The following is a 14,482-nucleotide window of genomic DNA, read 5'->3' on the forward strand; positions in this document are numbered from 1 at the left end:
TATCAGGGTATTCTGATGCAGCTTTCCCTCCCATCAATTGCTTGGTGGCTTCGCCCACACCCTGGCAACGGCTGAAGCCAGAGAGTATGTTTTTGACCTCTGCGCCCATTCAGGATAGAGTGTGGGAGCACCAACGAAAAAAGGTGTCTGCACCTCAAGCACCCAGAGAAGCACTGATGTTGCAGTTCAGCAACCGTTTTGAAGCTCTCAACTCTGCACCAAATGCCTGCCAAAGTGTTGTTGTCATTTTGGGGAATCCCATTGTACAAAACGTGAACCGTGCACCTTCTGGCAGTAAAATGTTATCCATATGGGAACAAACGCTGTTCATAGTTGCCAGTCAGAAGTGCTGACACAGGACTTCATATTGCTGCAGCACATCACTTGTGAAGGGACCTGGGACTCAGCCCTGTGGATTGTCATCTTTGAACCACTTCCAATGCTTTAATGTCCAGATGAGGCCTTTAGTTGCCTGTTTTCCCTCAACACCTGGTGGAAGACTTTCTGTGCTGAGCACAGCCTTGCCTTCATCAACAATTTTGATTTGTTCTGGGAACAACCGAGGTTTATCAAAAGAGATGGGCTGCATCCAAACAGGCAAGGTGCCCAGGTCCTCTCAGACAATACAGCTAAGGTAATTAATCAGTTTTGACTTTTTGAAATCAATCTTCATACTAATGTATGTTTCAAATCTAGCCGAGCCAGTTGCTGAATTGTCTAAACAAGCCACATGTAACTAGTAATAAATGTATTAAACACAGTATAGGATAAGGGTTCAATGTCCACAATTTAATAAATATCCCAGTCCTTAGTTGTTTGATCAAATCATGCCAAGCTGTAACTTATAAAAACCTTACTTAGCATTAGTGCTGTATCTAGTAAATCATTCTATGTAACAAATAATGATAGTAGTGATGTAGATTTAAACTGTCTACATAGATCAAGTCTTGATATCTCTAAACCTGTGAGAGGATATGATCATTCTGCAGTGGCTTCACTTACAGATGTGCATTATATCAGCACTATCGTAATGCACCATGGTCTAACTGAAAGGTCCAGACAAAGCGGGATAAATGTAAATAACTTAATTGACTATTTCATGGTGCCTCAACACTCCAATAAAGCTATGTTCTTCCAAGGCTTTAAATTTGGCATTACTAAACATTAGAGTGTTAACCAGTAAGACTTTCTACATTATCCTATTAGTGATATGAAAATTAGCTTTCTTACATTGAGTAAAACATGGCTAACTAACGAGGTTCTTAAATTATTATTATTTAAATTCTTTATTTATTGGAGAGAAAAAGAGCAGATCAAATGTGACTAAATAATGATCTAAAAAGGTTTCATTATCAAGAGTCATGATTACTTTTATTGTTAATCCAACTAGTAATAATTAAATCTAAAACAGGATTATTAGAATGTGTCAATTCTTTAAAACTTTGAATCATTTAGGGGCACTCATTTGTTGACTGTTCCTACGTGTTAAAGTGATCCATCAAGTGTATATTTTCATAACTGATATTTGAATAAAAAGTTGCTTAGCATAACTAAAAATGTTAGGGTTTTTGAACATAGGTAAAACCAACAGGTGAAGCCCCAACTGAAAGAACAGTCTCTGTATGTGTAAAACAGATGTTTATAGATGTTTAATAGAAATTTTAGAGGAATGGAAAAAGCCTCAGTTTTGTGCTTAAGGGAAGGAACCATTAGTGGATGATTAACTTAAATTGAGTTATGGTCTCAAAAGTATGTTGGCCACATTTTATTATTAATTGATGTGCATGAAACATTCATTATTGACATGTCTCTTTACAGTTAATATGGATATACAGTACGGTCAAAGCAATATAAATGATATATAATTACAGAGCTCATCACTGTTTGGTGCTTTTATTATTTATCCCATAAATATACTGTAATCGTATTGGCACCATGGGTATCATTGCTGACTAAGGGCTCCACTGTCCTGGGTTTGAACCCCAGCACTGGTCATTTTCTGTGTGGAGTATACATATTATTCCCATGTGTAGTGTTTGTTTTGCAAGCGCTCTTGTTTTCCTCCTGGATCCCTAAAATGTGTCCTGTCTAGGCACAATATACATTTACCTTAACTATTGTTTTAATTATGCGACTAACACATGCAGTAGTATGAAAAGGCAATATTTTGAATATATACATAGTTAAACAGATCTAATTTAACAAATAACAATGTAAATTCTTGTTTGCAATGATCTATTCATTAAAAAAACAGCTGGTTTTAAAATTAGCTCTTGTAATAGTCTATCAGTCACCTCCATAGACTTGGAGAAATCTTTACCCATCCTTCCATAAAGACTATAGCTCCTTCTGTTGTGTAGATTTAGGGGCTTTCTTGCATTTATTAACCATTCCAACACCACCACAGCATTTCTATGGGGTTATAAAATATTTTTTCACTTGGTCTTTTCATAACCTTGTAGTTCTAATTTCTGAGCCATTCCTTGTAGATTTGCTTGACTATTTTGTGCCATTGTCTTGTTGTAAGGCCCACTTACAGTTCATCTTCAGCTTTTTGACAGATGGACTCACATTCTCCTCAAATTGTTCTGTCAGATACAATTGGGATTCAAGTTTAATGTCAAGTTGGGTAATCCCTGATGTAGAAAAGACCACACTTTACATTTAGTACAAGGTTGTTTTTGTCAAAGATAGCTTTTGGTTTTTGCCAACCATCATGTTTGGCAAAGTGGCCAACAGTTCCATCCAGAGCACATTGTTGTTTCATTAGTCCTGTTCTTCATCTGGGAGTTATCTGGAACATTTCAATCATATATCTACATTGTTGTTTTAGAGCAGAGAGCAAAGTTGTTCAGCCTCTTAGACAGTAAACTCAGGCATTTTCTCATTCACGGAGGAAAGATTTACCTGTACAGTAAATCTCCTAACGTTTTCTTAGGGTTCTTGTAGTCTTTCTGTAGTTTCTTTCCGTCATCTCTTGAATTTAGTGAATCACCAGTTTAAGATAGATTGCCAGTGATATGAAGCGTTCTCCCTTTTGTAGATGATATTTTAGAAAGTGGATTGACTGACTACAAACAGTTTTTAAGACTTTTTCCAGACTCATAGATATGAACATTCCCTTTCCTAAGGTTCTCAGAGAGCTCTTTGTCTTTTTTGGCATGATATAGCCATGCACCTCAATTGGTAAGACCATATCCTACCAGGTGTTCTTGATAGTTACTCTATATAGCTGCATGTGGTCTTAGGGACAAAAAACAGCGTAAAGACTCCCTAGCAGATTTAATATATTCATGAAGTTGGAGAGGTGTCAGCTAACTCTTAAGAATTACCCAAGTTAAAGGACATGGACCCACCTTGTGCTTGTCGCCTCACTGTCTTTTGTAAGAAGACACTGGTGATGCCATATCTTAGCCGCATTGCTGGCATATGAGTCGTATTAATATTTGACTCGAGAAAAAACCTCCAGATAGACAATGTTTTTAGTGAAAACTTTTAAGCCTTGCCCTCCGCTGCTGAAGTGTTTCACATGCATGTGGCTGAGCCGCGGCAATTGCTTTGTTTTGATGTTGTGTCTCTTCATCTGTGTCATTACCATGACACTGTTGTAGCGCAGTGGCAATTAATGCCCACAGGTCTTTCGTAGTGAGACCATCTAGTGGCTGTGGTTGTGTGTGAGCAGAGTGAACTGCTCCACGCACACACACACACACACACAATCACACCCACGCACACAGGTCTTTCATATATATATATATATGTGTAATAAGGCAGGTCCCTGCCCCTATCTAAAGATCTAGTTTAATTTGCAGTAAACTGTTCTTTGCACCTGTTTGTGTGTGCATAATTCTAATTTTAGGAATTTGATGCAGTGAGAGAGAAAGAGAGAAAGAGAGAGAGGTTAGGAGCACATTCTGATACAGTGCATTGCTGCACCCACCACATGACAGACCAACTAAGGATCCCAATAAAGGTAGGGGTGTACTAAATATTTTCCCAATAAGGAAATTGCATATGCATGGATTTAAGTAGTGACCTTTACGACCTACGTCACCTTCTATATATAAGTATTGTTGAAATGCTAATTAAATATCGTTTTGTCAAATATTTTATACAAAGTAAATCTTTTCATGTGGTCTACTTCTTCAGATAACATAGTGACATTATGTTTACATACATTTAATTAAAGTGTTTTTTTGTATCATTTTGAAGGGTATTGTAAAGCAGTGATTTAATCTTCTATCTCAAAGCACCTATTTAACAGCTTTGAATTCAGGACCATCTACAGACTGTAGGGAATATGTACTTTTCCTTTATATCTGAGTAGGAGATTGTGTTGGTACTGTCCTTTTCATCACACATTCTCAAGATGAATTTATTGGGCTAAGCTATGTCCCTAATATGGCTGTTACACATGGGTATGGTTAATTGTACAAGTCAAGTCGTGCCCTGTGATGACTACCACTCTGTCCAGAGTTACCTCCTGTCTTGCACCCAGTGCTGGCAGGATATAAATTCCCTCCCAAAGACCCAGAGTTTAGACAAAGTAAATAGAAAAAATTAATGAGCGTATCATTTCTGAAATCCTTTACAGTTCACCAGCCCATTCCCCAACCAGTTTAATCTAAATAAAGGAGTCAGAGTCTATATGTGTATCACTGGGTGCCTGGTATCAACAAACCCTGGACAATCTGCCATCTTTACATTTCAGTGGTTATCAAATTGTTAAGTTTAATATGTCATTTAGGGCTTTTTCTGTCTGTCAGTTTATTTGTGTAATTTAACTTAGTTCATAAGAAGAATTCTTGGTTACATACTCTGTATAAATGTACTTATGGTAAACTTTGCAGATTCCATTTAAATGTCATGTTCTTAATTTCCAAGCACAATAAAAAAATGTCACTGTTTATTTTACAGTAAATTACTGGTAACAAAGTTGCCAGTAAGTACTCTAAATAATACAGCAAGAAGGTTTACATGAAAATAAAGAAATTTACTATAGAGTACACATCTGTTACTAGTAATTTGCCATAGAGTGCAACTACTGCAAATAATTATGCCCTAATTTGTTTTATTTATGAAAATTTAATGTAGTAAAAATGAAAGCCCATCATCATTAATGTTAGATTTAATTGTTTCAAGAACACTCACATTCACACATGTATAAATTGTTAATATAAAACTAATATAAAATGTATATTTCTTTTACAAGACTACAGTCATTAGACTATTTCAGACAAGACGTTTACACATACTGTCACCAGGAGAAGCATGCATTTATGATTTGGCAGTTTTGCCAGCTTATCAAAAACAGTCACCAAAAATCGGCTTCCACAACCGCACAAACCAAGTAGCATTTGTGACAAAATAACTTTACTTACTATCTTTACCTTTCTTTCCCAAAGACTAATGTTGTGGGAATCATCACAAACCATTTGCACACCCAAAGGGGGCGTTTTCATATACATTATGCCCTAATTTAATTGTTAGGTTGTATAGTTGTCCATCTTTTTGCAAATTTAGAGTTCTTTGCCAAGAAAAATGCATCATAAACTGTCCTAAAAATTGCATTATATGGTATATGGCAACCCATGCAAAGCTCTTTTTCCTCAAGTGCACATTACTCAGAAATAATCAATCTGTGGAGAAAGGCAATTCATTTAAAATTACATCTTTGGGAAAATAGTTTAACAAGATTCAACTGTAAAAGAAATGTTAAGCCAAGGAGAAGGAAATGTTGCTTTTGTGATGTAGACTCTGCAACATATTTAATTCCAAACTAATTTATTTTCAGCTAGAAGTAACACCTCCCATGATGCATTGCATTTTCTCTTCAAGTACAGTACTTAACTGTTAAACATGCTTAACTCTAAATTGCTTCCTATAATGCATTGTGTTTAACTGTTATCTAATAAAACATTGCATTTCCTGTGAAAAAAATACCTATAAAATTATTTTTACAGTAAGTCTTTTCATTTATTTTAGTTTAATACAGTTTTAAGTAGTAGATACTTGTATAATAAAAAGACTTGGATGGACGTAACTGAGTGCAGTAGCTAACAGAAATTACTGCAGTACTTTGAACATGGATGTACAGTTGCAATTGGAAAACACCAACCCCCCTAAAGATTGTAAGGATTTACCAACTGAAGATTTTTTTAATGAGCTAGATTTTGCCTTGGATTATTCCTTTATTAGTTGTGTGATACATAAAATCGGCAAAGAAAGTGCATGATGTAGTACTCATGTGAAATAGTATATTTTGTTAATATAGCTAGGTCACAATTCACGGGGGAACGCATTTTTGATGAGTTAGATGTACACTTGTTTTTTACTAATTTTTGGGTGGTGAATCCAGAAAAGACCCCAGTTTTTTGCTATCACATCCTGTTTTTATGATATAGGGTACCCTCCATTTTTTGTCAAAAAACATACAAATTGTACATACAATGAAATAATAACTTGAATGTACTGTTTATTTAAATTTCTTTTGTTCATACAAATGATTTATTGTTACTCTGTCACATTTTTTTTACAGTAAAACATTTGAAAATTAATTGGGTAAGCGGTTAAGGTAAAAATTTACGCTTATAGTTTTTCCTGGAGTGTTCAGTGTTAGGACAATCCCGCCGGCTGCTCCAACAATAGTCAGCCATCTTATGTACATCCCACATCCCATCTACCCTGATACCATCCTTCCATGACCTTTAAATCTTGGTGGAATCGTTCACCTTGCTCATCACTGACTGCACCAAGGTTTTCCGGGAAGTTAGAAAGATGGCTATGCAGAAAATGTACCTTGATGCTCATATTGCAACCAAGCATTTTTTTCGACTTCTGATATTGTCCTGATGAAATGTTCATCTTTGATGAGCTGCCGAATCTGTGGACCATCAAACACACCGGCCTTTATTTTTTTCAAATGACAGGCTAGGACATGCCAAAATGAGGTACTTGAAACAGTCTCCTTCAGTTGGCAAAGCTTTAATGAACTGCTTCATCAGACCCAGTTTCATGTGCAGAGGCAGGAATATAATATTCTTTCTATCCACAAGCGGCTCATGTAGAATGTTTGGATCACTTGGTTTTAGGGCAGATCTTGGAGGCCAATTCCTTTCCACCCAATGCCTCTCACGAACTCTGCTGTCCCACATGCACAGATAACAGGGATACTTGGTGTATCTGAGTTGCTTACCAAGAAGAAAGCATACCATTTTAAGGTCAACACAGATGACCCAATTGTGTTGGTGATATTGCAACAACTCAATGACTCTCGTTATATCTGCATATTCTTCACAAAGAGAAACTGAATGGCCAATTGGGACTGACCCAAATATATTGCCATTGTGAAGGACACACTTTAAGCTCCGCTTTGAGCTATCGATGAATAGTCGCCATTCAGTTGAGTTATAGATTGGAATTCCCAGTTCCTCCATTAAACCAGGTATGTTATGGCAGTACACAAAGCCACTGTCAGTTCTAAAGTACAGCAGAAATGCAATTTCTCTGGTTCGAAGTTACAATACCTTTGTTCCTTTTTCAAGTAAGTTTTCTCACGCAGTCTTGATGCTAGGAGTTCTGAAGCCACCTTCGATAGTCCCAAGTCACGTGCCAAATCACTCAACTCATGCTGCTCAAATCCCTTACGAACAGTCCTCTTCAATTTCAAACTATTCATCATTGTGGTCACCTAGTTCAACACCATAATCATATTCTTCAAGAGAGGGTAGTGTAATGAAAACCGGCACTGGGATTTCATCTGAGTGAGCCACTGGGCGTATAGCTGATGGTAGACTAGGATACTCTGTTACATTTATTTTTCTTGTTATATCCTGCAGTTTTCACTATATAAAAGTAGCAGTCACTGAAATGATCTCCTGGCTCTCGCCAAACCATAGGTATACCAAATGGCATCTTATCACGTGTTCCCTTTGTCCACATCCGTAAACCCTCAACACACTGTTTGCACACCTTATTAGGGTCTCAAGACTTATCTTGATCACCAAGTTTAACTGTGAAATATGCCAAATAGACTTGCTCTACAAATGTGCTGATGTTCGCCCTTTGACTGGGAATGGTGAAACTGCCACAGATATAACAAAATGAATAAGTGTTGTTTAGGCACTTACGACAAGAAACAGCAGAGCCAGACATTATCTGAAAGAAAGGAAATATGTGTGTAAGTAGAAAAATAGATTTTGTTTATTCACTACGTAGAGCAGCGCACAACCTCTGACCACACTGTCTTGTGTGTAAATGAATAGCCTATACAAATCCATGCTACAGTAATTGCACTAATATAAGCAGTAGAGAAAAAACCCGACGTGATAGAAGAAAACTAACTACACTTTCAGAATCAGCATACCTATTTTAGTGTAAATAAGCTTAAAAATTAAGGCCAACAAAACATTTGTTCAACATTTTTCCCCAGTGATTCAACCCCTGTATGATATTCCTGTTTTAAAACCTTCTGCTAGTTTTTGTGGCCTAAATTGGTGCTAAAACATAACTAAGCCATTGGGGACTCTATAATGATCTTTAATTTGCTTCAGCTGTGATACATAAATAAACCCCATCCATGAATGTGCTCAAGGTGAGCTGCAGTCTTGGTTAAGACTAAAGAGCTTTCACAAATGCTGAGAAAAGAAATTATTTCATTGCACTTGAAGGGTATTGGCTATACGAAGATTTCCTGAAAATGTAACATTCCAAGACGAAACATTGGGAGCTTTATAAGGAAGTTTAAAAGTTATGGCACAGCCGCAAGCCTTCCTGGCCATGGGAGAAAGCCCAACATTTCCTCAAGAGCCCAAAGCAACTGTAGCAGGACAACTGGTGAAGTCTGGGACAGGTGTTTCAGTGGCAACTATTAGATGAACACTGAACAAACAAGGATGTCGTGCCCAGACTTTGAGATGCAGTTCACTCTTGGCCATGACAAACATCAAAGGTCGACTAGAATATGCCCGAAGAAATTTGGATAGGCCTGAAGAGCTTTTGTATACAGTTCTATGGACTGATGAAATTCAACTGGAACCGTTTGTATACATGGACCAGCAGTATGTGTGGCATGAGAAAAGCCAGGCTTATGATCAGAATACTATAATACCAAGTCAAGCAAAGAGTTCGGTCAGTGATGATGTGGGGATATTTTCTACCATAGGAATTGTCTATCTTGATTGTGTAAATGGCATCATGTTTCCTAGAAATTAGGGCAGTTGCAACAAGAAGTCATCAAACATCAGTGAGCTGAAGGCTTTTGCATATGAATAATGGGCAAAGATTCTAATAGAGAGGTGCAAGAAGCTTGTCAGCACTTAAAAACAACCAAAAACACTTATTAGAATTTATAAAGGCTATAGGATTCTGAACAAAGTGAAGTTGCAGGTTGAATAGTAGTGCACATGCACATTTATGGGAAGAATTACATTTTTTATTTGAACTCAGAGTTATGCCAATTTATGTTCTCAAAATAACTCAAACATGTATCAATAAATATTTTTGTATAATAAGGGTTTTTGTTGTATACTTTGTTTAACCTAGACCCTTCTATCACTATAATGTCTTTTGAGGTTTAGAGGATTGAACATTTCCAATTGCAGGAGGAGAATTTTTAATTATTACAATTTTTCATTGAACCATACAGTATGACTGATTTAAAAACTGCAGCTCTTGGTGAATTACTGATCTGTATTGAGAAAAACCTGTAAGTGTATATACAGTATTTCTGTATACATTTTACTTTACATGATGCTTTTGGTAACTGTCACTTTTTACTTGATTTTAACTATATTTGTAATAGTGAAAGCACGATTAGCTTATGGGTGAAAGTGTGTTTGTATCATAAAATGTGAATTGAATTAGTTTAGCACTTATGTGAAATTTCCTGTAGGGGGCATTAACACTCCTAACATTTTCGTTGCCAGCTCTGGCAAATGCACATTTTTGTACACTGGTTCATATACTATAGTTGGATTTTTTTATGCAGTCTAGAACTGTGTTAATTTTTAATTCAGTTCTGTTTTTTCGTAAACAGTATTCTTCTTCAACTGACTACATCAGAATGCTGAAGATACTGTCACATTCAAAATGTGTTAATTCAAAATAATTAACACATTAAAAAATACCATAATCATACTGTTTTTTAGTCTAGTTTAGTTTTATTTTGTTAGAAGCAATTTAATTAAATGTGTTTCATAAACAGTGTGGGATGATTGTTAGGGTTCAAAGATGTTTATTTAATCTCTGCTGTTTGTTCCCAGTATGACGCAGAATGAGCACTTACCCTGCTGTTGCTCCCATTGTAGGACTATGAAAACAGTTGTGCTCTGCACTTCTAAAGTGCCTTGGGATGGAGTTCACCATACAAAATTAAGATGGTTTGTCCATTTTTATTAATAAAAGCCAACTTCTTGATTGTGATTTTGAAAGGTAATCAGACTAGTATGCTACTTCATGTCTATTTTTATGGTGGAGAGTAAATTAATTATAATGTAAAATATAATGTTAAGCTAAAACTCAGCAACGCTTTTCCTTACCATTGGTTGATTGAAGTTTATAGTAGATTCAACTCAGATGGATTTGCACTATATATTACCATAAAGGTTGTTTTCTGAAGCAGTTGTAGGCTGTTTTGGAAGAACATGGTCATAAACAGATTGCTTTTCTAATTGGCGTATCATTTTTATTTCCAGTAAGTACTGTGACATGCACTTGTCTCTCTGTCACAACCACATCTCTCATTATGGGAGGTAAGGGATCATTCTTTCAGTATGCTCTATCTTCAGTGAAAGAGTAAGACCTACCAAATATTCTTATTCTCTCATACATTATATTGACTTTACAATCCATTTTTACCTTTGAATTATTGCTAAATGGTGTGTTAATTACTTTTTCTTAGCCAATAGTCCAAAGAAAGAATTATAATTATTAATGGGAGCAGCAAGATAAAAAGGCAGCAGCTGTGGAATATGTCCAGTTCCTATTGAGACAACATTCCTTAGGAAATATCATAGTCATCAGGCAACCTGTTTTGATTTATAGGGGATATAACACAAAATTGTTATTTTATAAAGTAATTAGACAATTTCCAGGGTACTCTTGTAATCAGCTGTCAGTGCCTTTTTGTTTTTTTAAAGTAGTGAAGAAACCGGATGAAATATATAACAATACTGAAACATAAAATATTGAACTATTGTAGCTTCATATCTTACACTGACCAGTCTACACTGGCTTGTGTTATTTAGAAATCTAAGGACAGCTTCTGCATGCTTTCCTGTCACATGTAATGCAACGTGACCTACAGCTATGATCTGCCCAGGTGTTGGTGAGCTCCAGCGTGTTTGCCTTTCAGAGGCAAGCTTCTTATACAGCAAATGAGCTGCAGCTTTATGTTATGTTTACCAGGATTTCTTCGAGCAAAGTACTTGAGATGTCCTTAATATTTAATCATTGTTTTTTATAGTTCAAGTTCAGTTTTCACTTGTGAAGCAAATGTAAATCAGAATAATAAAGATCTGTATCCACGAGGAAGAGGATAGTTACCAACAGATTTAAGTTTTTATTTTAGATAAACTGATGTCAATGTTGTTAAATTATTTGTAAGTTATTGGTTTTAAAATATAAAGCAGTTGGATCAGTGAAGGTCATTTAAGATCCATTGATGCCAAAAGTGGTCAAATGTTTATCATATGTGCAGAACTCATGAATATCAATCTGCTAAAAAAAAATGAAGTCATTAATCTTACAGGAATGCTTGTAGTAGTGTTTAAAATTAAATTTCTGTTGTTAAAATGTTAATCATGTTGTGTCTTTATGCCCCTTATTCTATGCTTGGTCAGTAGTTTGGTCAATTCAAAACTCTTAGCATCCTCCAGGTTATTATTCATTACAAAGCATATTAAACGAATGCATGCTTTGCACATGGAAATACTTTTTAATATTATTTTGAGTTGTTTCACTTTATCAAGACATTTACACAAATCAACTGAATTTGTTTATTCTAGGTCCTATACATGTTAGAGTGCTTTATAATTTTTTAGGAGTAATAGCACATGTATTTGGACAGGAGCACACTGCTGCCCTGTGCTCGCCCCTCTGTGATCCCTTCATGTTTATTCTTATTCAGTGACCTTGGGTTCTCTCTACTACATAAAGCTAGTTTGGCATTGATAAATGAGGGCATCCTCAGACCTATCACCCTGCATCTCTTAAGCTAGAAACTAAAGCTTTCATTGTCTTAAAAGAAGCAGTAGGGAAATTTTTAAAATGAAAAACTGCATTTATAAGGATGGCTTCTTACATTACAGAAATCTGCATTTTAATAAGCATTAATTCATATGTGATTCATTTGTTATGAATGCTCCTTCAGCCTAAATTACCAGATTTGATTTTATGTTTTGCTTACTGCAACATGACCGATTGCATTACTAAATTGTGAATATGAATGCAATAATAGCATTAAAAATTGGAAACGGGCCAAAATTAAAAAACTAAATAAAACAGTTTATTCAGTCAGAATTATACATATCAAACAAATGTTAGGTTTTAACATTTTCTGCAGTTTTTAAGATTTAAAAATTAAAATAATGATTATCCAACAGAAAAAGTGTCTCAAAGTATAAAGAACAGAATGATAAAAAAGTCCTTGTAACATAACTAGAACTCAGTGACCCCAACTGTGCTGATAAACTGCAGCATTAAGAAGTCCAGGTTAACACTTTCTGTTTTTTGACAGTTTTTTTTCTAGCTGAGTAATGGAAAACGTCACCAAGGGGGACTCCAGTGTTAAATAACACAATTATGTTTTACTGTAGCATCAAAGGAGATATTTCAGTGATGGAAAATAATTTAATGTAACAAGTTTCACAGTGAAAGCTTTTCCTTGGCACTGCTAAGCCCATCAGTACATTTTTTCACTGGAGAAGTAACGGACCAAATAGTAACATAAAAGGGAAATAGTAATACAAACAAATTAAAAGTTGATGTGCCTGGTCCTCTTTTCATGATGGCCTTTAATAAGACAGCACCAAGCGAAATACTTACGGTTTGCGATGTGTCAAACCTTGCAGATACCAAACTCTAATCACCTAGAAAGTTTTAAGGGCAGGTAATCTCCGAAAAAACTCGTACCTGGACCAAAAACTGTCCCTGGACAAGTCTTGTGACGATGCTCCTGGCTGACAACGACTCCACGCCGACACGGTTTACCACAGTGGCATCGGCAAAAGCTGCAAGTAGAAGTCGCGTTATAATGGCTCAGTGGCATTTAGGACAAGATATGATGCGTGACACTGCGCAATGAACATTTGTTACACTGTATAAAAATCATAGCGATGAATGTGAAACTTGACCTTGTCACCTGCTACGCATTCTATAAAAAGGCTAATGACGTTGTCTTCAAGTTTGCTGAGTTTATTATATTTAACCATTACCATACCCACTTAATCCAGTTTATGGTCGCAAGGGTTGTTCTCACGTCCGTGACGCCGCTTTGTCATGTCGTTTGTGTAATCTTATCCTCGACAGCGGGCAGAACTCGTAATTTGTGTAATTGGGGTTTGCTTTACACGTGCGCGTTGCTGAGAAACCTGTCAAGGTATTTCACACCAAGCAAGTTTATTAAACAAATACATGTTCTTATAACAGCAGCAACTGGCTATGATAAGTCTGAAGTGTCAAATATAACCTACATAAGGCAGCTTGTAACATTCGTCAAAAACATGGAAGCAAAACAAAAAGCTTGTCATCACTTGTGGTTCAATGTTCGTTTTAATACTACCTAGAAAATGGCGAGAAAATATGAAAACAGATTTACTTTGAATGATTCTGTAATTAATATAATTTAATTTGTTTAATAGGTAATGTTAACTTTGAAATATTTGGTATTTAAGAATTCCTTTTTCTTATTTAATTAGTAATAAACAATAACACTGTTGGTAAATGTCCTTTAAATGAATAGGTTGTACTAATTTATTCTACCAAATAATATAAAATGAACAGTTAATGACTATTCAGTTTGTTCATTCATAATTAACAGTGTCATTTTCCTATTTTTATATATACGCAGTTCTATTAACAGCATGCGCCATTCAGGGACGCTTTTTTGAAGAGGAACTTTAATTAACAGATGTTTATCAAACCGACAAAAGTCATAAGGAGACTCGTACATTAGTATAACCATGCACTAGAAGAAGACTGCAAAGCCCCACTCAGAATGAATATTAGCAAATTTCACATTCACTTAAAAATAATGATTCAATAGATGGATCTATTCTGAATGAATCACTAATAAATAAACTGGATTATTCAGAGTGAATGGCTAATGAATAATAATGAAGTGAGTAAACTGCATTAACCTTTACCTTCAGTTTTACGTGCAGGTTTAGAGGAGAACTAACGATGAAATAGGAACTGACACGAGAACTCTCTCCAGGTCCTCTCTCTCCCTCTCTCGGTTTCTCTTGACTTGATGACAGCCCTT

General features: G+C 35.8%; 1 long non-coding RNA gene across 1 annotated transcript; it reads right to left on the bottom strand.

Moving 5' to 3' along the window:
• Positions 1-6,307: 6,307 nt before the first annotated feature.
• Positions 6,308-14,466, bottom strand: LOC120524865. The gene is made up of 3 exons (XR_005632860.1): positions 14,364-14,466; positions 13,132-13,229; positions 6,308-8,157 (listed from the first exon to the last, which is right to left on the bottom strand). It is a non-coding gene; the product is annotated as an uncharacterized LOC120524865 (long non-coding RNA).
• Positions 14,467-14,482: the final 16 nt, after the last annotated feature.

Source organism: Polypterus senegalus, chromosome 3 (genome assembly GCF_016835505.1).
Source record: "Polypterus senegalus isolate Bchr_013 chromosome 3, ASM1683550v1, whole genome shotgun sequence".
In the NCBI taxonomy this organism is placed as follows: Eukaryota; Metazoa; Chordata; class Cladistia; order Polypteriformes; family Polypteridae; genus Polypterus; species Polypterus senegalus.